We start from the raw sequence: 25,394 nt of genomic DNA on the forward strand, positions 1-25,394 counted from the left end.
GGAAGGCTTGTTGGCTCATGGATTCACCCTCTGTTCCTGAGACACATTCCATCCAATTCAGCTCCTGTAATCACTAGTGGTTGAGGAGAGGATCCAGATTTGTGGCATATAGGAAGGCCCACATAGCCCAGGAACAGTGAATGGGGAAGGGCTAATAAATTTTAGCTTGGACCCTAAGTATTTTTCTTGGGCACCAAGACTAAAATACTCCTGTTAGCAAAAGCTTCTAGAGCTCAGCCTAGCCCATGGCAGTGATGAGTTAGTATGTGTTATCTTCCTGTTACGTTGTTTTCTCAGGCATGGCTGAGTCTCTGCCTGTTGTTCCTTGTAATTACTCTTTTTCTATGTGTGTAGCCAGCTTACCCTTGCCTAGATGTAGGAGTTGGGCGTTTCTTTCTCTATAGCCAATCATTGCTGAGTACACGTTAAATAACATTACCTATATCACATGAATTAGACTTAAGAACTCAGTGCCTCTATTAAATGAGTTATATACTGCGATACATGTTCTTTATGGCTTAGAATCCTGAGAAGCCAGAAAAGAGGTGTTATTGACCTTTGTCCCATAGCTGACTTTGGTGTATATCTGCTCAGGCTGGATGTTTATAGGTGTGAGTCTCCCAGTGCAATAATATTAGGCCTCTTTTCCCATAGCTTATCCTGCCGAGTTATTCTTTGCATGTATATTATTAATTTCTGTATGTTTCAACTGTGGCATTCTCAACACTATTTTCTACAATATTGTTCTTTTGGTGAAGATGGAGTAATCATAGGGAAGTTTTGTGACTGTTCAATTGCAGGGAAAAAATATACATAAATACCTTTTTTTAGAAAACACAACAGCACAATGGAGCGTCCTTGAGACTAGGACTGTCAGACAGGACTCATTCAAACAGCTTCTGCCTACTCTCCAGGATGTTCCAAAGTTGAAATAAACCTTGGTGAGAGGTGCTCTCTTCAGCTGTGCTATTCGTGTTCTTGCTCATTTTTGTTGCTGTCAGTTTAGTGTTTTTTTCCCCTCTCTCTTATTCTCCTTCCCCTCCCTCGCCCTGCTGTTTTTGCTGTCTGTATTCATTCACTGTGTGATCCTCTCTATCTATTTCTCTTTTTTTTGTCTTTTCTTCTTGTCTTTCTCTTCTAGGATTCACTGGGATTCAATCCTGGGGACCTCTGATGGGGAGAGAACTTCCCTGTCAATTGCATCACCTCAGTTCCTGGTCTCTGCTCTGCTTCACCTTGACTCTCCTCTTCGTCTCTCTTTTTGTTGCTTCATCATCTTGCTGCGTGACTCACTTCTGTGGGCACTGGCTCACTGCACGGGTATTTGGCTTGCTGCAGGGGCACTCGGCTCACCATGCAGGCAGTGGCTTGTCACACAGGTACTTGGCTTGCCACTCGAGCACTCCCATGGGCACTCAGCTTACCACGTGGGCACTCAGTTTGCTGCGTGGGTACCCACGCGGGCACTCAGCTCACCATGCGGGTACTGGCTTGCTGTGCAGGCACGTTTTCTCTTCTTTTTCACCAGGAGGCCCCAGGGATCGGACCCGGGTCCTCCCACGTGGTACGCAGAGGCCCTGTCACTTGAGCCACATCCACTTCCCTCAGCAGGTTTTTGAGGTTGGGGCACATCTGCTTGGAGCTGTCCTTTGGCACCTGCCAGTGTCAGGTCCTAGTGGTCTTTATTGCTATCTTTAAATCTTACGCTGCCGCCTACCTTAATGCTTTCTGGTGTTTTCTTATTCCTCCATTTTTGTTTTTGCTTAGTAAGGGATTGTGTGAAACTTGGTCATTTTTCTCCTTCCTTCTCCACATCTATCACCTCCCCCCGCCAACTGTCGCTCATACCAGTCTTTATTTGCTTTTCTATATGGGTTTTGGAGAATTGGTTTGCTTTTAAAGTTATTTAAAAATAAATGCCAGTTAAATTTCCCTCAGAGGAAAGCATGAGCAAGTGGGAGATGGAAAGTGAAAAAGCTATTCAATTTAAATAGTTGTCAGATATGACCTTGTCTGCTGGTATCACAAATTATTCAACTTAGATTGCAATATTTTGTGTGTGTGCCCTCTCTAAGATAGGAGTTTTGTCTTTCCCCACTTATAACCTTCCCTTCTGTCCATGTTGTGTTAAGTGTATGTGTATGTGTTGGGTACCCTTGTGCTATTTAAGTGAGGTATATGGGTTTTTCTGCTTCCGGATTTTGCCTTCTGAGAGACAGGTAGGCATCTTACAGCGTGATGAAGGGAAAAAACATCCAGAATAAGGCAATATAATATATAAATACATAATTGTCCCCTAATGGTTTCTTAATCTTTTTTTAATCTTTAGCCTTTTTGTTATTCCCGGATTGATCTCCCTCTTATTTGCAGGTCGTGATAAATGGAAGCTTTTGTTGAACTGACAGTGTATACAATATGCTGCCAAAATAATTTACTGTAAACTGGTATTTGTGTGTAATACCTCTTACCACCCTTTACCCCACCCCAAAACACATCCGTGGCAAAAACAAACAAACAGAAAACCCGAGAGAGAAAAAAAAAGATGGGCATAAATAACTAACATTTTGTCTCCTAAACAGATTAGAGAAATATACTGTGTGGAATAAGTGGTATCATAACTTTGAAATGAATAACTTGTAATTTTGGCCTAGTCCTAAAACACTAACTTTGGAGATGAATTTCTACCCAACATCCATTTCTCTTCTTCTGCATTCTCAAAAATCATTTCACAGGGTAGGGTAAGGGTCAGAGTGCATTAAAATGCCTTCCTATGGTGACTAAGCAAGCATAAGACCTGCTGAGCTGACTTCATATAGTAGCAAGTAAGTAATCCACACACCTGGGTGAGAGGTTGACACTCTACTTTGGCAAGTGAGGCACTGCTTCTGTGGTGATGAAACAACAGACATTTTCCTGTCTGTTCATCAGCTTTCTCTGGAGCAGGAAGCTGGTCAGTTCTTAGCTATTAAGCATGCTCTCTGACTTGACGTTTCTGCTATCCCAACCATGCCTCTGGCCACCCTTTCCCATATGGAGAGCTGATTACAGTTTACTGACTTCTCAGAAGTTTTAGGGTAGCTCCCAGCTTTTGGGTTGTTTGCTTTTTGTTTGTTTGTTAATATGGAATATCTTTGATGTTACTTTCCAATGAGTGTTGTCCATAAGGTAGTGAGAGCACCTGCGTTCTGTAACAGTCTGGTGTCTTTTCAGGCCAGGATGCCCCCACTTTTGAATGTGAAACCAACTAAGAATTTGACTGAATTGGTACTAGCTCTGATTTGATTTGGAAGATGGTCTTGTGGTGACTGCTTCATTATTAGTCGGTTTTGTTTTTCCCTGATCCTGTCCCAGTTCCCTCCTTCGCTGCTGTACACAAAGCTGGAATGTGTGTGTCAGTGGAATATAAGGCTATTCTTTATCTTAGGTTTATTATTGGTTTTGCTGTAGCCTGCTCTATAATAAATATGATCTCCTGCAGATAGAGTGTAAAACAGGCAATAAAACGGAGCTGGTGCATGGCTTACTGTTGTTCTGGTAAATCAGACAAATCAATTATGGCTCTGAGGCAAGAGAAAGCCCCCCACCACTTAGACTGTGCCTGGGCACACTGATTTCTTCCTCCACTTGTGCGTGGATAGTACCCAGCGAACCTTGGTGTCGGTGGCGGTGCATGTTTGAATTTTCCTCATTTCCTGTTGCCTCTGTTCTTCCTTTCCTGTACTTGAGGAGTTAGGTTGTTTGTTGAAGATACTGTGAGAGGCTAAATAGAGCCTAAACCAGCATCCTCTTCGGTAATGCTTCTAAAAGGCCCACAATGGGTCCAGAATTGGAGTGGGGGGAGGAGAGTCTTTCTCTAAATATCTTCTGCTTGTCATCTGTTAATTCCACTCCTGTTTTCCCTCTTCTTCTCTCCTTCCTTGCTTTCACAAAATCCTGGCATTTCTTTGCTGCTACTGGGCACACATGGACATTTCTGGAGCTTGGTTTCTTGCTTATATTATCTACTAACTTTTCTGTAGCCTCCTGTATCCATGACTGATTGTTGGAGATGCATGGTACTCCTGGTGAGAAAAGGCCTGGAGCTACCAAAGACTACTTGCAGGTTAGGGGGTGTTATGGGGGTGGGATGTCAGACTTTTTAAGTTACTCTATTTCAGCTTGAAATGAAGACTTGACAGACTTGACCAGTGGGATTGTAACTTGCACAAATATGAAAGGATTGAAGTAGTTCTTGAAAGCACACAGTAAAAGGGCAGGATTGTCTTAGCACTTCCTCCTAGGCCCTCCTTTGACTTCTTTTTTTCTTCTGTACCTCTTGAACTTGAAGAGCATTGTCTGCTTTTCCTTAGGGTATTTGAAGCAGTCCTCCTTTCTCTAAGAGGCTTGGGGACCTTTGCAGGAGTTCTCTTTCTGTAGGTACCACATGGAGTTGGGCTGCACTGAAAGTTGTTTTTGTTTGTTTTTGTTTTTAGTAACATTCTTAAATGTTTCCTCAATAAATCTGAAGAAAATAAAGGCAGCACAGTACCAGGGGCTTCATAAGTTAAGTCTGTGTTAAGTTGCAGTTTCTTTTATATATCTTCTGGCTCACTTAGTTAGAATTTTCTTTTTAATCTCAAAGGATTCTGAAGTTTCTTTCAGCTTCCTTTCTGTTCTACCTAATCACTGGTAATTTGATGGAACCGAGGCTCCTTTCTCACTTTGTTTTGTATGGTTTTTTAATGTCCCTTCCCTCTGGTAGTCTCCCTTAGCCCCACATCATGTCCTGCTGTCTCTTTTGTGCTCACTGCAGTGTGAGTGGTGCAGACAGCACAAGGTCTGCCTCGTGGATTTCTGTGAACTTGAGGGGTTGCCTAGCGGGAGAGCTCTGTGCACACCGTAGCCACCTGGCGCCACTGGCCCTGGAAGAATCAGGAAGGCAGTCTAAACGAGCAGGCTCTCTGTCTGCTGAACTTGCTTTCTAAAGCACGGTGTGTTCCGTTAATGTGATTGATCTCCTTGAGGGCAAGCCACTGATAGTGTGAGTGTTGGGTTCTGACCTCTCTGCTATGTTTGATGGCTGAAGTTGTTGCGAATTTAGAGGAAGGTGTGGCTCTCTGTGCTCCCTTCTTCCTCTACCTCCACCCAAAGTTTCTTGAACTCTAGTTGGACTGAAACATGCAGCTAATTGACTTGGAGTCTGACTGTCCAGAAACATGCGTGTACCCTCTCCCTCTGTCCCCCCACCCCCTTCCCTTCTCTCTTCTAAAACCCCACCTCTGCACAAGACTCAGATGTTGTTAAGGAAACCTTGATTGTGTCAGAGAGGGTTGCTTCGGCCATTTGCTCTTACCCGAAGTGTTGAGGACATGGCTTTATCAGCTTCTGTCCCGGGTTCATATCAGCCACATTAGTCCTAGTGTCACATGTCCAATTCTTCTTTTCAAGACTCTCCTGTTGAAACTTCCCAGAACTACAGGGGTATCCCTTTCTCCCTCTAAAGAAATCTAAAAGCATTTCTCCTTTCCATGGGAATAGGAGAGAAGTTTATCTTTTCCAGGTTGTACAAGTTTCTGGTTGAAAAGTGGAAAGAAATGCTGGAATTTTTTTTCAAGATTGCATTTCAACATTTACCACTACTAGTGATAGTTACGTTTAAGGACCTCCTTTCACATATTTTAACCCACTTTTCCACGTAGTTTTGTTTCTTTTGTGTTCTTTGAGCCACTGTAGGGCACTAAACTTAGGACATAGTCTTTTACTTCTTTTATTTACTTGGGGGTACTCTGAGTACTTGTTAAAGACTTTGCAAAGGGCAAGAAGATTACTAATTATCCTTTCAATGGAATCCTGGGGGTACTTTCTATAAACTCTTTGAGGTTATCTGATCCTATAGGGTTCTATTTGTTGTTGGCTGGGCTGTTTTGCACCTCTACAGAGAAAGGATTTAACTTGTGAAAGCCTGGTGGTGATGCAAATGATTCTTTTTCGTTGAAATGTGGTCCTGTAGAGGTACCCTTGATTTCCACCCTGTAAAAGAAATGATTTCAAATTTGACAATTTTACCCTATAATTTTGCATCTTTAGTAAATTCACGTCAGCAAATCTGATTACCGATACTATGTCTGCTTTTCACATTCTCCTTTGAATCAGTTGTGAATTTTTTGTTTTGTTTTGTTTTTCTGTTTCGTTTTGTTTTGTTTTGTTTTTGAGAAAAGCCAGCATAAAGCAGTTTTATTGCAGTAATAACTCAAAACTCCTACGTGGTGCAGGAGATGGGAGGGTGGGGCAGCAACAATTTCTCTCACCAAATTACTACACAGGTCAGCAAAGGGGTGTGAGAAGGGGAAGGAAAAGCCAGGAGACTTTGAGATCAGCAGTGGGGGCTGAGCATCAAAAACAGGAGATGCTGAAGCTGCAATGATTTTCTTAAGAGACTACGCTAGGATTTGTCAGACGGCTGGGCTTTCATTGGGTGGTGTCTACAAACAGCACTTTCAGTTGAAACTTTCAATTAAAGTTCTTAAAATTTAGGAAGTGGTGGTGCTTTGACAGCTATGAGAGAGTAGAAAGTCCTGAGAATTCATTAGAAAAAACTACAGTATGGAAAAAAAAAAAATAAGCCAGGCAGTGAAAAAGGCTTCAGAGGTCCCTGCTGGCCTGGGGACAAATCCCTGTAGTAGCCAAGGTCGCAGTTAAAACTATCTGCTTTCAAAAGGCAGAGGGTTTGAGGGGAGGATAGGGTGGTGCTGGTGGAGGCAAAGGCTCTCCACTTTCCCACTTCAGTTTTGGGTAGGGCTTTTATTTCAACCCAAGGGCATCTCTCAACTTGGAGATTCAGCCCTCATCAGCGCCTCAGGTCTGCTATGGCTTTGCCGTGCGTCAGCAAGAATGTTTAACATATATAATAGACAAAAATTTCACACACACCCCAAAAAATTAAACGTTCTTGCACCCCTCCCCCCAAACACCAATTCCTATTCTAAAGGTAACCCATTATTTGTACTGTTAATACCTGAACATATACTTAACTGGAAACCTATATTCAAATTACTGAAACTGAATTGCCACACCAAAACAAAAAATAAATAATTTGAGATTTATTACTTATTGTTTAAGACATGTCAACATAGATGAAGAGAAAGGGAAAAAGGAAATGGGAGACGTTGGAAGCAAAGCTGAGTGACAGAACACATTCAGTCTGCGCAGATGTTTATACAAAAAGTATAGTAGAACATCTGGAAAAGCTCCATATGTGTCTGGTGGCTCCTGATCCCTCCACAGCAGATCCAAGCGGAGGGAGAAGGCCTTACCTGCCATTCCAGTTTTAGAAGCTCTGTGTCAAAGACAACAGTGGCATTTGGTGGGATGATGCTGGAGTGACCAGTGGCACTGGAGTCATAGTCTGGGGAGATAGTATGGCTCTCTGACACACACTCCTCTGGGCAACCAGCCTCTGGTCTCCTCCTCCTTGCCTATTATAAACTTTAAGGGCTTGTTTCTGTCCCGAGAGGAATCCAATGTCTTTCCATCCCTATGTAGTGCACCAAGCAGGTCTGGCCACGCTGCAGATAGGTGCGCCGGTCTCTGCGGAGATGGTCTCCACCTGTCCTCCCATGGCAGTGACAGACGCTAGGCCGGCAGTATGGACCTAAGGCAGACATGGCTGCATCCCCATATGGTGCCTGTGTACACATGTGCCCCCTCATGTCTGAATCAGTTTTAATATCTTTCTGGTTCTCATGTTAATTAATGAGTTAAAATAAAATTTTGACACGTTTGTTTTATATTTATCTAACAGTCTTGAGTTTTACCTTTTTGAAAATTAGCCTTTGGGAGTGGGAGCAGTTGCAGAAACGAGAAAAACACAAAACCATTTATAACAGTGGTCAATAAGAGAAGACATAATTATGTGCTTTTGGTTGCAAAAGTTCTGAAGTAAAAATGTACCTTTCCCTTGCAGAGTGTCTGGTTCCATGCCTGTACTTGGACTACCATTTCGTTCACAGATGGCTTTTCTTTTAGAAAATTCAGGCAGCATAGCATATAACCTTGAAGGGATATTGGATGTTAGAGACAGGGTACAGTGTTTTGTCATTTGATTGGTACGTGTCAGCTCTGCAGTATATCACTGCTGTAGATGTCTTTGATCAGATGACTTTCCCATGGGTGGAACACAGTTAGAGGTAGGACTTCGTTAGTTAATGCTTCTCATACCAAAACACCTTCCTCTCCAGATAATCAGACTTGATACATCACTGCAGTGAATTCTGCTTTCAGGATGTTTTCTTCTATGTGTTTTTCTACTTTCCTTGCTATCCCTTATTTAACTACTTCACATACAGGAATGCATGGACTCAAACTCCTTAGAAACAGGGTCCTAGCTTTCATTTATGTGTACTGAGCTATAATGATTTTTGCATTTTTTCCTCTGTTCAAAGAAAGGAGAAAGGGAAATTGAGGGAGACCAGGAGCATTTCTTTCTAAGGAGAGTTGCCTCTAGTAAAGATTCTGCTGTATCTGTTTCATGCTCTTCTGTGTTCTTTCCCATTCTCTAGGTATGTGTGGATTATTCTCTTTGATTCTATTTCATGAGACCAAATTGGTTAAATGAGCCCATTACAGGCTTGGCTAAATGACTGCAAAGGTATTTTAAAGGCAGTTGATAAAATTCCTGATTCCCAGGTTGGCATGTGTGATTGGGTTGTCTGATCTGTCCCATGACTGCTGAGGGATGTGATGAAACTGGGAATATTTCTGCCCAGGCACTGTTCCACTGTCTACATCACCATCATAACACTACTTAGCCCTAGATTGAACTCATTTTGTCCTGTGACTATTGCCTATATAAACATCTCAATAGTAAGTCATTTTACTAATGTAGACATTTCTGCTTACCTATATTTGAAGGCTTTATTTAGCATGCTTCCAACATATTCCTTACAGAATTTATTTTATAGAATTTTGGACACTCAGTGCAGAGTTGGCATCCAGACAGACATTCTTAAATAGGTGCTCAGAGTTTCTTTGGACTACCCTAGCAGTTTTGTACCTCAGTTCTTCAAGAAATGGTGTTCTCAGGAAGAAATGATAGAATTTCTAATACAATATCAGATTTGGATGATGTCTGAGAATATAAGCTATTACCAAGGTTTCAAATTTGGAGGAAAATCTACGTCGTATTGATTGTGCATTACTGCAGCATGCCCAGATACTTTACCCACAGGAAAGCCTATTTATTTTCTCCATATCAAATTTAGTATGTTCCACTATTTAAGGTTCTCAGTCAACTGACTCTGACTACATTGCTAATTAGCACTTGCTGAGTGGCATCTCTTCTTCTAAGAATACTGTTTCCTCCTCTCCTGGCCATGCCTCCTCCTTCATCAGTGCATGTCTCTTCTTCCCAGCAACTTCCTCTCCTTATCCCCCCTACCTTCTGCTCCTGCCTTTTCTGTGGCATTTGCATAATTAGTTACTACCTTGTTTTTGCATTTGTTGGTGTTGGTAATCCTTCCCAAGTTGTTTGATATATGTGCAGTGGTTTTCCTCACTAGTTTCTAAACTCCTAAGAAAAGGAGACCATTTGTGTATCTCTTCACAGTAACTAGTGAGTTGATTTGCCAGGTGATGAGCTACAGCAGGATGAAATTGTGTTCAGAAAAATATGACCCTGGCTGATTGGTACCAGATTAAATTTTTTTTTAAGATTTATTTTTTTAAATTTATTTCTCTCCTCTCCCCCCCCATTTATCTGCTCTCTGTGTCCACTCAGTGTGTGTTCTTCTGTGTCCATTTGCATTCTCATCAGCGGCACTGGGAATCTATGTCTCTTTTTGTTGCATCATCTTGCCATGTCAGTTCTTCATGTGTGCAGCTCCACTCCTGGGCAACCTGCACTTTATTTCGTGCAGGGCGGCTCTCCTTGTGGGGCACCTTCCTTGTGCATGTGGCTCCCCTATGCAGGGGACAGCCCTGCATGGCATGGCACTCCTTGTGCGCATCAGCACTGCACACGGGTCAGCTTACCACATGGGTCAGGAACCCTGGACCTTCCATATGGTAGGCGGATACTCCATCAGTTGAGCCAAATCCACTTCCCCCAGATTAACTTTTTTGGTTTGTAACTAGAAGTGGACAGACTAGAAGGCTGTTGCCGGAAGAGAGTGTATTTTTTAGAATACAGAGGCAGTATGGAATTGTGATAGTAGTGTGGACTCTAATGTTGGATCAACCAAGTCCAAGTCCTGGCTCTATTGCTTATTAGTTTGTCCCTTTGAGGAAGTTACTTAACTTCTCTGTGCATCTTTTCCCATCTGTAAAACAGGTGTAATAATGGTACTTACCTCATTAGAATGTGACAGGGATTGAATGAATTAATGCATGTAAAGTATTTAGGAAAGTTCACATACTAAGAACTTCACCGAGCACAGTCTTTCACATGGGGGTAGTGATTATTATTAACTGGCTTAGCTTTCTACCTAATGCCCAGTAATTTCTTTATAAATGATAACTGCCACAATCATCATCATCGTAGTATTTATATTCCAAACTCTTTATCCAGTTCACGTCCCCAATCATACTCCTTCCTCCCCTCAATTCTTTACTGCATCTTTATCTCTCACTTGACATTTGACAATGTTTGCCAGCTCTTGCTTATATTTTAAATAGGCCTTTGTTGAAGAAGTGGATGGATGATCAAACAATAAGTATTTGTGGAGAGCTTATTATATACCAGACAGAAACCAAATGTTGAAGATATCACATTTTTTTAAAAAGTTATAGTCCTTATACTTACAGAGCATATGCATTTAGTTTTATAATAACAATTGTCATAGAAGTACAGAGATCTGCATGTGTGTATACTGATGGCCATAGTTTATTCTAGGTAGTCAGAGAATAATATGAGGCCAGAAGGAGAAGTTAGGAGAACTTCAGGACTGAATGATCAAACCATGTACAAGAAGGTCGTGAGGTAGAAAGGTGCTTGCGTCCAGAAGGCCAGTATTGCTGGGATGTGAAGGTAATGTAGGAATGATAAATCATTTGGACTTTAGAGTCCCTTGTAAGGATTTTGAATTTTTAAAATTTCCCCTAAGAATGGTGAGAAATCACTGAAATGAGAGTAGAATAATTAGGTCAGTGTTTTATATTTTTTTTTACATGGAGCAATCTCACATGTAGTTTCAGGTCAAGATTTTTTCCAAGTCACTTCACAGACTTTATTACAGTGCCAAGAATATTTATTTGTCTCAGAATATATTGAAAAATTGTAAAGAACTGACTCACTCTAGATTATGTTGAATGCTGGCTCTAAAAAACTGGAGTGACAATTATCTGACCAAAATAATTTGTGAGCTTATCTGGGCAAAGCTGAATCAGCCCTGAATGTTAGTCTGTTTTCTTATTTTAAAAATAGAAACTTAAAAATTTTTTCTTTATTTCAAAACTTGTTTTAAATTGCTTATTTGGATTTTTTCCCCCTATCTTGAATAGCATTGATTCTATAGCTAAATCATTTCATAGTCTGTGATTATTTTCTTAGACCAATTCCATAAAATAGAATACTAGGCCAAAGGAGTGTGTGTGTGTGTGAACATCATCATTCTATAAATCTTTATTGAGTAAATGATTAGGTTTGTAATTTGAAGCATTTCTTCTTCAAAACACTGACCACCTTCTGTTTTAATCAATAATAAATTTCTGCTATGATAGTTTCTTCAGGTCATAAACCTGGAACTTTCTCTTCCAAATGTTATAATTTTCTCTTTTAAAAATGTAGGGCTTTGGGCCATGCAACATGAGGCAGGGATACAAGCCTAGGAACTCCAAGAACTACCAGCAACCAGCACCAGTATGTTACAGACCTTGGGGAGAAAGTATCGTTTTGCTGACACCTTGATTTTTGGACTTAAAGCCTCAACACCATGAGGATACTGAGGGTTTCTTGAAGAAAGTGACTCAACCAAGGTCTCATGACCAGTAAGAGGATGTGAGCACATGATTGCAGAGCCAACACTTAATATTCCTAACTAGTCATCCATGTAGACTCATATTTAGATGCCCTCGTTACTGCAAGATGCAAGGCATAAGAAGGGAAGGAAGAGCCCTGTCCCAATCAAGATAGCAGAGTGAGGGAAACGGACTTTGGCCCAGTGGTTAGGGCGTCCGTCTACCACATGGGAGGTCCGCGGTTCAAACCCCGGGCCTCCTTGACCCATGTGGAGCTGGCCATGCGCAGCGCTGATGCGCGCAAGGAGTGCCGTGCCACGCAAGGGTGTCCCCCGCGTGGGGGAGCCCCACGCGCAAGGAGTGCGCCCGTGAGGAAAGCCGCCCAGCGTGAAAAGAAAGAGCAGCCTGCCCAGGAATGGCGCCGCCCACACTTCCCCTGCCGCTGACGACAACAGAAGCGGACAAAGAAACAAGACGCAGCAAATAGACACCAAGAACAGACAACCAGGGGAGGGGGGGAAATTAAATAAATAAATAAATCTTTAAAAAAAAAAAAAAAAAAAGATAGCAGAGTGAGGTGTTTTATGTCAATGTCCCCCTACGAAAGGTTTGAAGAGACAGCAAGAACTGGCAGAAAGATCTTTCTCAAAGCTCCAGAAAACAGTAACTAGGGATTGCTGTAAGAGGGCAAGCGCTGAATCAAGATAAAGGCCACTTAAAAGTGGTAAGATCTCTGACATCCTTGCTGGACCCTTGCCTCCCCTTCTTGGGCTCAATGTGGAGCCACCCATACGCCCAGTGCCAGTCCAAGGTTTCTGTTCCAGAGGAAGCAGAGCAACACTTGTGCACATACTGGGAGCATGTATGTCTGGCCCAATCTGTCTGGTGGTAGCATGAGGGACTCAATGTCTTAGAACTTGCCCTATATGTAGAGGGCAACTCACAGAGCTCTCCTACAGAACGCTGTGGGAAAGCAGTCAAGTGGCTCCCTGGGGCAAGGGATTGCTACCTGTAGCACATATATTGCAGTACTTGTACCTGCTAGTGCTGGACTATGAGAAAATTGTTTCCTAGGGAAGAAGAAACATTTGTGTCTGTGCAAATGCAGGAATTCAGTTCCTAGGGCCACATGGGCTTGCCCAAGACAAAAGGGATATGTAGAATGAATGAGGGAGACCCCTTCACTTTGGCCTGGATCTATTCTCTAAACTCATTATATGGATAAGCTCTCAAGGAGAACACTGGCACAGGGTGGTCTTTTATTTACTTACTTATTTACGTTTTTATTTGTTAGCTCCTGGCATTCAAGGAAAGCTCTGTCATAGCACTAACTGGATATAAGCTTAAGCCTTGGAGCTTAAGTTTTAGTGATAACACATTAAAATATCCAAATATCCAGGCTTCAAGAAAAGATTACAGAATGCACAAAGAAACAGGAAGCAATGACCCAGGCATAGGAGAAGATTAACACATTAGAAACAATGAAGAGGATCAAACCTGGGACATTCCAGACAAAAAAAAACTTTTTTAAATGGTCCTAAATATGTTCATTGAGTTAAAGGGAGATATGGACCAAAAATAAATAAAGAAAATCAGAAAAAAAGATAGATGAACACAAAAAGAATATCATTGGCAAGATGAAAGTGATGAAAAAGAACCAAACAGCTGAAACCACAGTAACATTAAAAATTCCCTAGCCAATTGGCACTGGCAGAGGAAAGAAACAGTGAACTTGAATTTAGGACATTTGAAATCATCCAGCCTACGAGCATCAAGAGGAAAGAATAAAGAAAAATGAACAGAGCCTGAGGAACCTGTGGGGACGCCATCAGGTGTGCCAGTATACGCATTGTGTGAGCCCAGAAAGAAGAGAAAAAAGGGCAGAGAGAATATTCAAAGAAATAATGGTTGAAAACTTCCCAAATTTAATGAAAGACATGGATATACACATCTAAGATGCTCAACACATTCCAAACAGGATGAACTCAAATAGACCCACTATATGCCATGCAATCAAACTGTCAAATGCCAAAGTTAAGGAGAGGATTCTGAGAGCCACAAGAGAGAAGCGGCATGTCACATACAGGGGGACGTTGATAAGATTAATTGCCATTGCCTCATAGGCAATCATGGAGGCAAGAAGGCAGTGGGAACGTATTTAAAGTGCTGAAAGAGAAAAATTGCCAACCAGGAATTCTATATCTGACAAGCACTGTCTTTGAAAAATAAGGAATGGATCAAGACATTCCAAAATAAACAAAAGCTGAAGGGTTTTGTCACTACTAGGCCGGCCCTACAAGAAATGTTAAAAGGGTTCTGTAGTTTAAAGGACACTAGACAATTGACTAAAGCCCCGGGAAGAACTAAAGATCTCCTGTAATGACATGGATGAATATAATTACCAATACTGTGATTTATTTATTATCTGCTTTTATTTCCTATAGGATCTAAAGGACAGATGCTTAAAGCAGTATGATAGGGAAGCAGATGTGGCTAAAGTGATTGGGCTTCCATCTACCATATGGGAGGACCCGGGTTCGATCCCTGGGGCCTCCTGGTAAAGGTGTGCCCACATGGTAAGCCAGGCCAATGCGGCGAACCACGCAGCAAGATGATGATGCAACAAAAGAGAGACAAAAGGGAGAGTCAAGGCAAGATGCAACAGAAACCAGGAACTGAGGTGGCACAAGTGACAGGGAACTTCTCTCTACATCGGAGGTCCCCAGGATTGAATCCTGGTGAATCCTGGAGAAGAAAATGAGAAGAGAAGAAAAAAAAGAGAGAGAAATAGACACAGAAGATCACATAGCAAATGGACACAGACAGCAAAAGCAGCAAGGTGGGGTGGGAAGGGGAGAAGGAAGAAAACATGTAAGGATAAATCATTGGTTTTACACTTAATGTATAAATATGTAATTTGTGGCAAGATCTACATGAATATGGGGAGACAGAGAGGTATAGGAACATAGTTTATGTTGTTGAAGTTAAGTTGATACCAAAGCAAATGAGATTGTCATAGATTAAGGATATTAAATTTATCCCCATGGAAACCACAAAGAAAATATCAGAGAATATGCCAACTCCTAGAAACAGAAAGTAGAGTACAAATTATGGGGAGTGGGAGATAGGGGCAATGAGGGGTGTTTTAGTTTCCTAGCTGCTAAAACAGACAGCATACAACAGATGAACTTAAAAAGGGAATTTATTGGTTTTCAGTTTTGAAGCTAGGAGAAGTCCAAAATCAAGGCAATGCTTTCCCCCCCTGAAAACTGTGGTGTTGTGGGGCTGGCTGCCAGCGAACCTTGGGTACCTTGGCTTTTCTCTTACACGGTAGTGTACCTGGCAATGTCCTCTTCTTTCTCTTCCCTTTCCCTGTGCCTTCCGGCTGCACCCTGTGGCTTCCTACCCATGTCCAATTTCCTTTTCTTATAAGGACTTCAGTCATATTGGATTAAGGCCCGCTCTCATTCAGTTTCGGTACACCTTGACTAATAATATCTTCAGAAGTCCTATTCACAAATGGGTTCACACCCGTTTGGATCAGGGGTTTTGACCTGTACATCCTTTATGCGAGGGACATTATTCAATCCAGGGAAAGGAGTTAATGAAAAAAAATGAGTGTAAGATTACTGTTTGGAGTGAAGGGGACACTCTAGTACTGGATGGTGGAACGGCAACTGCATCATTGTGGATGTAATTAATACCACTGAATGGTCTGTTTGGGAAGGGTTTAGATTTAGATTGGAAGATTTGTTTTATTTATGTTTCTGCAACTTGAAAGTGACAGTTAGATGCTATACATGATACTGGATGATATCTAAGAATGGAGGAGGAAAGATTCAAAAAGACATTATTGGGACGTGAAAAAATTGGAATATAGAATAAAATTTATATCAATGTCAAATTTCTTGAACTGGATAACTGCTAATGTAAGGTGATTGTATTAAGTGAATATCCTTGTTTGTAGGGTATGTACATAGAAGTATTGTGTGTTCAAGAAGTATAACGTGTTCAACTTGCTCTCAAATGTTAGAAGATAGATGATAGAATGACACAGCAAAGATGGCAAAATATTAAAATTGATGGATCTGAGTGGGTGGTGATGGTAGGGTATGTTGGAGTTCTCTGGAGTTTCTATTATTTTTGCAACTGTCTTATACATTTGAAGTTATTTCATATTAAGTTTTTTTAAATGTAGGGCTTTAAAAACACTAGACATAAGAGAAAAGCTTTTACTTAGGATTTATTGGACCTAAATTGGTATGTCTGCTGGCAAAAATGAGTGTTCAAATACTTCTAGGAGCTGTTGAAACTATTTTAGCCATCTAACCTTTATTAACATTTATTTTGATTTTTTTATTTAATGTCATAGGCTCCCTGTGATTTCTTTTTTCCATCCTTTTCTGAAGTTGCAGTCTTGTCTTGGTTAGGGAAGAGTTTAGCATGACATCAATTTCCTTGTCCCTGAATCCTTACTTTGCCCATGAAATGAAAACTTGTGCTTTACCAGACTGTCTTTTAAATTCTTTGCTCTGCACATATTATTTTAATTATCTCTCCAGCCATTTTCTGGTTCTATAATAAAGTCTTACCTCTTGCCTATAGAGACATTGGAAGTGATAAAAATTGATTGAAAATTTTTAGAGAAAAAAATAGCATTTCAGATCTGTAAGTTAATTTTTCATATCAGGCTTGTAATTGAAATCAACATCTCTGGTTGATAAGCTTTATTCCATATTGTCAACTGCAACATAACATGTATAAGCTCTATTTTGTAGGCTAATCTCGTGTCCCATTTCCAAAATGTCCAAGATGTTTATTGTGATATTCCTATAAAAATTCATTATCATTTGATTCTTATGAAAATAATAACAGAGTTGTTAAAAATCTAAATAGATTTTAACTATTTTCTTGCCAAGTTAATAGTTTAATCAGAATAATTAGGATGTTTATAATTTGAATAAATTGTGTGTTTTTAGAAAATATTTAACATGAAAATAATTGAAAGGTTTGCCTCCTTGTGCTTTAAGCTTTAAGCTTTCCTATAAATAGTTTTTCCTTACAAATTTTGGAACCACTATCTCTTATATTTGTATTTTTGCATAGTTCAGTTAAGTTTCATAATAAAACAAGACTTCTTAACATAACTTAAGTAGCCAGTGGTATTAAAATATATAGTTGATAGCTATCCTGCTGGATAATTAAAGGAATTTATCTCTTGATTCAAAGTACTTGTGAATAGGATAGTCTTTCTCCTGAATAAAACTATAAAAGCACTCCTGTTTACTTACTGACCTTAGGTAAGACATTGCCTCTAAGAAATACTAGGATGTTTCTTTAAAAAGAACAGGGAGTAGTAAACCAACAAAGAGAAAGGCATGGATCCAGGAAATACAGTCCAGGACAGGAAGTGGAGGGAAATTTCAGTATTGGTGGAGGTATAATACGCCCAGGACATCTTTTGTGCAATAGACCCAGCCAATCACTGTGCAGAAGTCAGCAGGAGGGTGGAAAAACTCCAAGAGATGATTCTGGAAGGGGGGGGGAGGGTCAATCTATCAGTATAGATTACCGGATGTATTTGGCAGTGTTGAGAACTGTAGGTTGAGTGAGTGATACGTTTGTGAAAAACTAAGCAAACAACAAAATGAATTCTCACTCAAGGAAATGAAAATTGTGCAAAAGAGGTAAAGTTATTATGGCATATTTGGTTTCTCAGTAGCTACAGTTATAGTATTATACATGGTGAATATTGATTTAACCAAAAATTGTAATAATAATTTGTTGGGAGGTTAAAATAAAGGGAAATGGGGAAAGGGACAGTTTCAGGTGAATTAGGAGGGAAGTGGGAACAAGGTGAGGTTTATTTGTGGTTAGTTTTCTGGGACAACATGAATTACCTGCCACAACTTTTAGACTGTGCTGGGGGTTAGCAGGCCTGAGGAGGAACACTGCTTGGCACCTCTGGCATTGTCTCGATGGGCTTATCCTAGTTAGGAAAGGAAGACGAAAGAGTGGAAGAATAGCAAGCCTATATAGTTGAGACATTCATATTATTTTACCTAGGTGTATACTAATTCCACCCTTTTTGTAAGTGACACAGATATATAATAAACTACACTTTCTTTGCTAACCTTAGAAAAAATCTTGTAGAATAAACCAGGCCATTGTATTTCATGTTGATGATAAAATGCGGATTTTCCACTAAAAGGTAATGACTTCATTTCTAAAGACTAAATTGAATGATTCTCACAACATAATTTCAACTGGTAAAATTTGGGAAGCCGAATGTCATTCAATAAAAGAATGAATAATCTCTGGGCCTGTATAGAATTTTCATTTTTTGAGAATTGGATATTATTTTATTCCTGTTAAGCCATATTACATGGTTTTGTTTCAAGGTAGAAGGTTGTCAAAAGGAGTGTGGACTTAGTAGTACGTTTTTCTTTATTTGAACAAAACATTTTCTCTGCATAGCCTGTGTAGGATGGACATACAAAAGATTTCTTTTAGCCATTGTCTAAGAATTGATGATACTTTCTTATGCTTCTTTTGGGAAACTGATAGGATATTTTTTTTCTATTCTTTCCCAACCCATTGCTTTCTTTTCTAAACCATTTTCTGCTTAAAAATTTTGCAGTACTTTAATGCATTGAATAGCTAACTGTATTAAAGTAATTTAATACAGAATTAGAGTGCTTAGCTCTGAACTTGTTATGTTTTCTGAGCTACTTACAAACTAGTTGACTAGAAAAATACTTCTTATTTAAAAATTGAAATATTGCATATCCTGTGTGCATATCCAGGTGTGTTTTTGTTTTTAATTTTTTTAAATTAACTTTTAAGTTCTATACGGTAAAATTTATAACTTTAGTGTCTTACTGTACAAGATTTGTGAAACACATGTTTTGAAAAAAATGTACATGTGTAACTACTGCCATGATTGCCATCATCTCAAAAAATTCCTCCGTCCCCTTTGGAGTCAACCCCTAACTGTACTCCTAGTCCCTGTCAACCACTGATCTCTGTTTTGTCCCCATAGTTTTAACCTTCCAAAAATGTCATATAAATAGAATCTGGCATTTAAGATTCATCCATGCTGTTGTCTTTTTCCCTCCCCTCCCCTCCCCCTTTTCTTTCCTCTTCCTTTTCCTTTTCCTTTTCCTTTTTGTTCTTTTTTTCTTGGGTGCAAGGGGCACAGAGTAGTAATCCATTGTTTCATTGTATGGCTGTATTACAGGTTTTTATCCATTCCCCAGTTAAAGGGTATTTAGGTTGTTTCCACTTTTAAGTGATTGTGAATGACACCCAGGCTACAGTTTCAGGGTCCCTGATCTACTCCTACAGCATGATTTGACTTTATTTTAGTCACACTGCCTTGTCAGTCAGAATGCTACTTTGTGTATTTTCATTCTAAGCACAAGAATATTTCTTCTCAATATTTGCCAAGCCCTGGTTTCTTTTCTCAGCATTGTGTATTATAGAAAGTAAGTGGTAGTGGGTGGCAGACTTGGCCCAGTGGTTAAGGCGGTTCAAACCCCGGACCTCCTTGACCCGTATGGAGCTGGCCCATGTGCAGTGCTGATGCGCGCAAGGAATGCCCTGCCACACAGGGGTGTCCCCTGCGTAGGGGAGCCCCACGCGCAAGGAGTGCGCCCCATAAGGAGAGCCGCCCAGCGGGAAAAAAAGTGCAGCCTGCCCAGGAATGACACTGCACTCACAGAGAGCTGACACAACAAGATGATGCAACAAAAAGAAACACAGATTCCTGTGCCACTGACAACAACAGAAGTGGACAAAAGAAGACCGCAGCAAATAGACACAGAGAACAGACAGGGTCGGGGGTGGGCGGAGGGGAGAGAATAAATAAATAAGTAAATAAATCTTAAAAAAAAAAGAAAGTAAGTGGTAGGCAGGAATATCTATAATATATTTATAGATGCTTGTCCTTTACAAGGCTCTTAAGGCTCTTAAAGTTTTGGGAGATTTCATTTCTTAGAAGTCTGAATGCTGAGTAATTTTTTGTTGTCATATTCGGGAGGTGAAGCTATACTTGACCTAACGTTCTATGCAGCTTCCTACTTCAGTTTGGTAGTAGTTACATTCTGGCTTCATCTATCCCTCAGTCTGTCCTTGTCTAGCAAGTTCCCTTTTGGAAACTTTTCTTAGCCAGGCTGCCCATCCCTGGTAATTGGTCAGGGACTAGAACCAGAGAAGAAGCGGAAGATTGTACTCTCTTTTGAGGGCACCACAGATTAGAATGTCAGTCCCCCAAGCTCAGAGCTTTCTTTTAGCTCAGTGCTCCTACAAATGTCCTCTTAATTCTTGTCCTGCAGGAGCGGAGCCCAGAGTCATAACTGGTTTCTCTGATGGGCTGACATGTTGGAGGCCTGAACTAGGTGCTGTGCCAACTAAATAAACAATGTGAGAATCTGTAAACTGCAGACAACACTTAATGAAAGCTTATTGATGGCCCAGCTTCAGTACCTTTTTTTTTTTCCTGTTTCTTTTTAATGCTTTTTTTTTTCTGGAGTATTTTTCTCTTGAGTTCTCTCCTCCATTCACTTCATGCCTATTATTAAACTTGGAACTCACTGAAGTTTATCACCTCTGCAATCTCTATCCTTCCACCTCACACATACCTCATCCTGAAACTTTGAAAACCAGCCAGCGATGTTGGGTTTAGAAATTTTAAGTGCTATGTGGTGATGCTGGAGCAGGAGGGCATTCCCGAGTGTCTCCCTCCAGGGCCCCATTTATTTCAAGAAATTATCTTGTTATACGGGCTGCCTCCTCAGAGACAGTCATAAGCCCATTCTGTGAATTAAAGTGCCACTTTGGGCATAAAGCCCAGGAAGTAGGAAAGTAGGAGGAACGTGGAGTGATGGGTGACTTTTTTTCTTTTTGATTGGGGTTGTAGTTATGATATGCCTTCCATGTAGCTGCAGAAGTAATCAATTCTTCTGGTCTGCACTTGCCTAAAAAGGTAGATAACTGTGGTTATAAGCTATCATAAAGCACCTTGAAATGAGAGAGTACCTTTGCTTCAGTATCCTGAGCAATTATTTCCATCTCCACCCTCTGATTTGTATCTATTCTCTTGTTCACAAAGATTTGCTACCTCGGTATTAAGATTGGTTGGACAATCAGCATTGTCCTCTGGAGTCCTTTGACTCAAGTTGGCTCTGCAGGCATGGGCTGTAGATTTCATGGTTGTACCTCCAGGAAGTTTCTTCAGGTTCGAAGGTTCTCTTTTGAGTTTGTTTTCTCAAGTGCTGGTGGAATACTCCCAAGGTACCATAATAAGCTCTGCATGTATTTGTTTTTAGTTCTTCTTCCTATGATGTTAATTAAAGAGTGATTGTGATGATGAGAACTAATTAATGAGCTTCATCATTAACAGTTCCCATTTGAGACTTGCACATGATAATCTTGAGTGGTTCATTGTTAACTAATAGATTTACTCTGATTCCCGTTTCCCTGTGCGGTTTTGTGTGCTGTGATGTTTGCCTTTCATCAGCCCTAGCTATTTCAATGCCTGATATATGGGGATTTTCAGTGGAAAGTTCATAGGATTCATTTTACACAATATCTAGTGCAAACTGGCAGCCTTAACCTCTTTTCCAGAATCCTCAGAACTTTGCTGTACGCAAACTCGGTTCTTCTAGGATGCCTATGACCTGGCTGCTAAAGTAGTGTTTTCTTGGACAGCTTCTCTCCTGTGCTTGCTAAGTAAGAATTCTGACTTCTTCCTATCCCGTAGGATTCCCACTCTTCCAAGCCTGGTGGTTAATTGTACTAAATTATTTCAGAGATACACAGCAAGATTCTTTGTAGGAGTAAATCGCAGTTTGACTGCTGATGGGGACTTCTTACAGGCATAGACAAATCTATCCACATTTGGAAGAGGTTTGGACTGACAAGCAAGAAGTAGGGGGAGTGGGAGTTTATAATGAAGGCGTTTTTATAACCTTTGACTTTCTTTAAAACCCTGTTCTGTAAGTTTGAGGTATAGATTTTAACATCCTTCGAAATGAAGTCAACCCATGTACATGTGTTGCATGTGTTGCACCATTGCTTTCTCAATTTCAAGGTGCACTGAGGAGGCAGAAACATTCCTTAAAGAGATGCCATCCACAATAGCAGGTTAAATGTAGCTAATACAACCTTAAATTAGCTTTTCAAAGAGTACAGGAAAATACTTACGTATGGTTTGTTTTGGAGCACAGGTAATGTGAAAACTGCCAGTGCAACAACACAAGAAAAGACGTCTGATCAGAAATAATGGTTGCTTCTCGATTATTTACACCAATGGAGGGGAATATTGGTACAGATAACAGAAAACCATAGCTAATTTATCTACTTAGATTCTCAAAGCCTTGAACCAGTGTGGTTCATAGAAAACTATGGCAAATAAATTACAAGATCTCATGTAAATAAGCCACAACATAGAAAATCTGGGGATAAGAGTCTGCATATGGACTTCAAAGCAGAAATATTTGACATTTAATAGTCTTAACCTAGAAATGAAGCAGTTTGGGTCACAGCTCTTAATGCTATTTCTTTAAATCAGGGGACTTTAATGTTTATTTTTAAAAATACATCCTAGTGTGGAAAAATTCTAAAAAAATCTTTTCATTTCACTAACTTTCTGTGGACCCTGTATCATGGTTATTGGAGGATGGCATGTAAATGACATCTTTGACCTTTATCACTTTATTATCTTTAAGATCCACTCTAACTCCTTGGTATGTCCTGAACTGTTGATCTCTATTGTACTCTTGTCTTTCATTGCTGTACTTGCACAGGCTCTTTGGAAGACTAATCACTGAACCGTATTTAGTCAAATTTATAGTAATATTATCAGAATTCCTAAAATAAATACTTTCTGTAACTAAATTAGCAAGGAATTCTTTATGGCTACATCTCTGTCAACCTGAAGGAACTTGTTGATCTGCCCTATCTTCTTTTCATTTGAGCCACTGAAACGAATACTAGAGATTTCAAGAATTATTGTATTGAAAATCAGCATGCCAGGCAAAGCAGACACTTGGACTCAATGTGAGATGGCAAGAAAAGACCAAGGCCGTTGTATTGCTGTGACTGAGATTTGAAAGAGCTGACACCTTTTGGTTATTACATTCAGTTTAATTGACTTTATAGACTTTTTCACTCCTAACATCTGTCAATTTGGGTGAGGTTTCTATCTTTTCTTCCATATGGATGGTCCATGTGCACCTCATCTCATTCTAGTCTTTGGAACACTTGCTTGAGAAGATGGGGGGCTCCATGTTTTACCTTGAACTTTTGCCTCTGGAAATAAATGTGGCCAGTTCTTGTAGGCTTTTTAAATTTGCTGTCATGGCTTCAGTTGTTGAAGTTGGCTCTCAGCTCTAGTCTTTTTTTTTTTTTTTTTAATTCATTTTTTAAAATATTACATTAAAAAAATATGAGGTCCCCATATACCCCCACCCCCCTCACCCCACTTCTTCCCCCATATCAGCTCTAGTCTTTAGCATGATAAATGGCATGTCCCATTCTTTTTGCCATCTTTCCATATGTCCTTTCCGAAAGAGGGCTGTTGAGTTTTGGATTGAGACTTAGAAAGGAGTCAGGAACACGTATAGATTTTTATGACATGGATCACAGTGAGGTCCCTTTCTTTTTCTTACTTCTCAGTCTGTGTATCTTTTTTGATCAAGTATGTAATGGGTTAGCAAAAAGGAAGTGAGTCTGCTGCAGCACGTTGATCCACTCTTTACGGTGTGTTTTTCTTCTGCAGTGAAGACTTCCTTGTTGGTCTTAACATTGAAGGCATGGCTTTGCCTGTGTGTACACATGCATGCCTGCTATTGTTATTCTTTCTTTAAAATACATACAAAAGACAATGCTGAGTAAAAATCTATTTCTAAAAATTATAGATTAAGCCAGTTTTAAGGTAAAAGCTCTTCTCTTTGGAGACATTAGGTTGCCTCAAGATTTGTGATCATCAATTTGGTAATTGTTGTTGACTTACTGGCTCAGCTCATGTATAATGTCCCGGATTTAGACTAGTATGACAAAAGGATTTTAATCAGGTATTGCTTTCTTTCCCATGGAGCATTTGTCTTGCTTGACTGTTCTGGACTTCAGCCAGCTGCCAGAGAGGCATTTTCATGCTATGTATGTACAGAGTAGAATGTGTTCCTGAAGTGTTTGCTGGAGGAGTTTCTAACCCACTAAAGTTCACTGTTACCTTACCTTTTACCAGTATGCCATTCGAGATGCTGAGAATAGATGACTGTCTCTCCTTTTCTTTCAGTCTGTTTGATAGGAAGGGTGAATCTCATTACTATAAATATTGTTTTCATCCTAGCTTACCTCACTGCTTCTGAATGAGAGGGGCCCCTTTGGCTGCTGAGAAAACTCTCAAATACTTGATGGCTTGTTAAATTTTCATTATCTAATGTGCATTAATTTAGATACAATAGCTCTGTTGCTAGGAGCAGAACTAGAAAGGAAGAGCTTACAGGAATGCTCACTGCTTGTGTCACAAGAGTCAGGAAAGTGTGCAAAACTTGCTATCTTCAGAGGCAATTTACAGTTCTGCTGGCTGGACTGAAAACCTGAAATTCTAAAATCCAGCGACTATTCCACCAACACATGCCATGCGATATTTTAATGCTTTTAATTAGCCTGAGGGACTGAAAGGATTTGATGGCTCTTAGTTCGTATGTGGCAGAGAACTCTGAGGTTTTTGAAATGTCCAAAACTTCGTAGTCTTGAGGGGAGAATGCATGAACTTTGTGTTGATGCATGAGAAAAGTTTTCAAAGTGCTATGCAGTTTTATGTATTTTTATATTGTTTCTATAATTATTCGTGCTGACGTGATATGGTATTTGTCTCCATGGAGCACATCCTGCTGTTACAGATTTCCCTGGATGGGAACTGGAACAGAATGGCCAGGTACGGACTCATCCCTGAAATGCACAGAGAGCAAGAGTTGCTGTGCTAGTGCCCAAATAAGGCTGGGCTGTTCTCAAGGTTAAGAAACAGTGAGCTCTGGATCTTACATAACCAATTTAAGATTGAAAAATGAACTACTTCTGGTTTCCTGGGAAAGGGGTTTTAAGGACCTTATGATACAACCTGGCAGCCACAATTATTTTCCCCTTTTTAATAGAAATTAAGGGTTAAATTAACCTTCATAGAAAGTTAGTATTGGTCTTCTGACCCCCTTTTCCTTCCTGTCCTCGAGGAGTGAAATTCTCATTTTCAAAGCCCCTTCCTAACTCATGTGCCCGTTGAGTGCTTAGTACCTGTAAACAGAGGGAAGCAGAGAATCAATGACAATGTTCAGGAAACTAGATTAAATATATTTCTTCTAATGTAGTCACATGGCTTTCATGTCTATGTCATGGTGTGAGACATGCTTGATAGTATCAGGTTGTCTGCCTATCTCTTTCTAGGCCAGAAACATTCA

General features: G+C 40.2%; 1 protein-coding gene across 1 annotated transcript in view; it reads left to right on the forward strand.

The window, feature by feature from the left end:
- SND1 (staphylococcal nuclease and tudor domain containing 1) overlaps positions 1-25,394 on the forward strand; it is a 450,188-nt gene that overhangs the window by 263,218 nt on the left and 161,576 nt on the right. The gene's annotated exons all lie outside the window — the stretch shown is intronic.

The sequence above is a fragment of the Dasypus novemcinctus genome, chromosome 5 (assembly GCF_030445035.2).
Source record: "Dasypus novemcinctus isolate mDasNov1 chromosome 5, mDasNov1.1.hap2, whole genome shotgun sequence".
Lineage (NCBI taxonomy): Eukaryota > Metazoa > Chordata > Mammalia > Cingulata > Dasypodidae > Dasypus > Dasypus novemcinctus.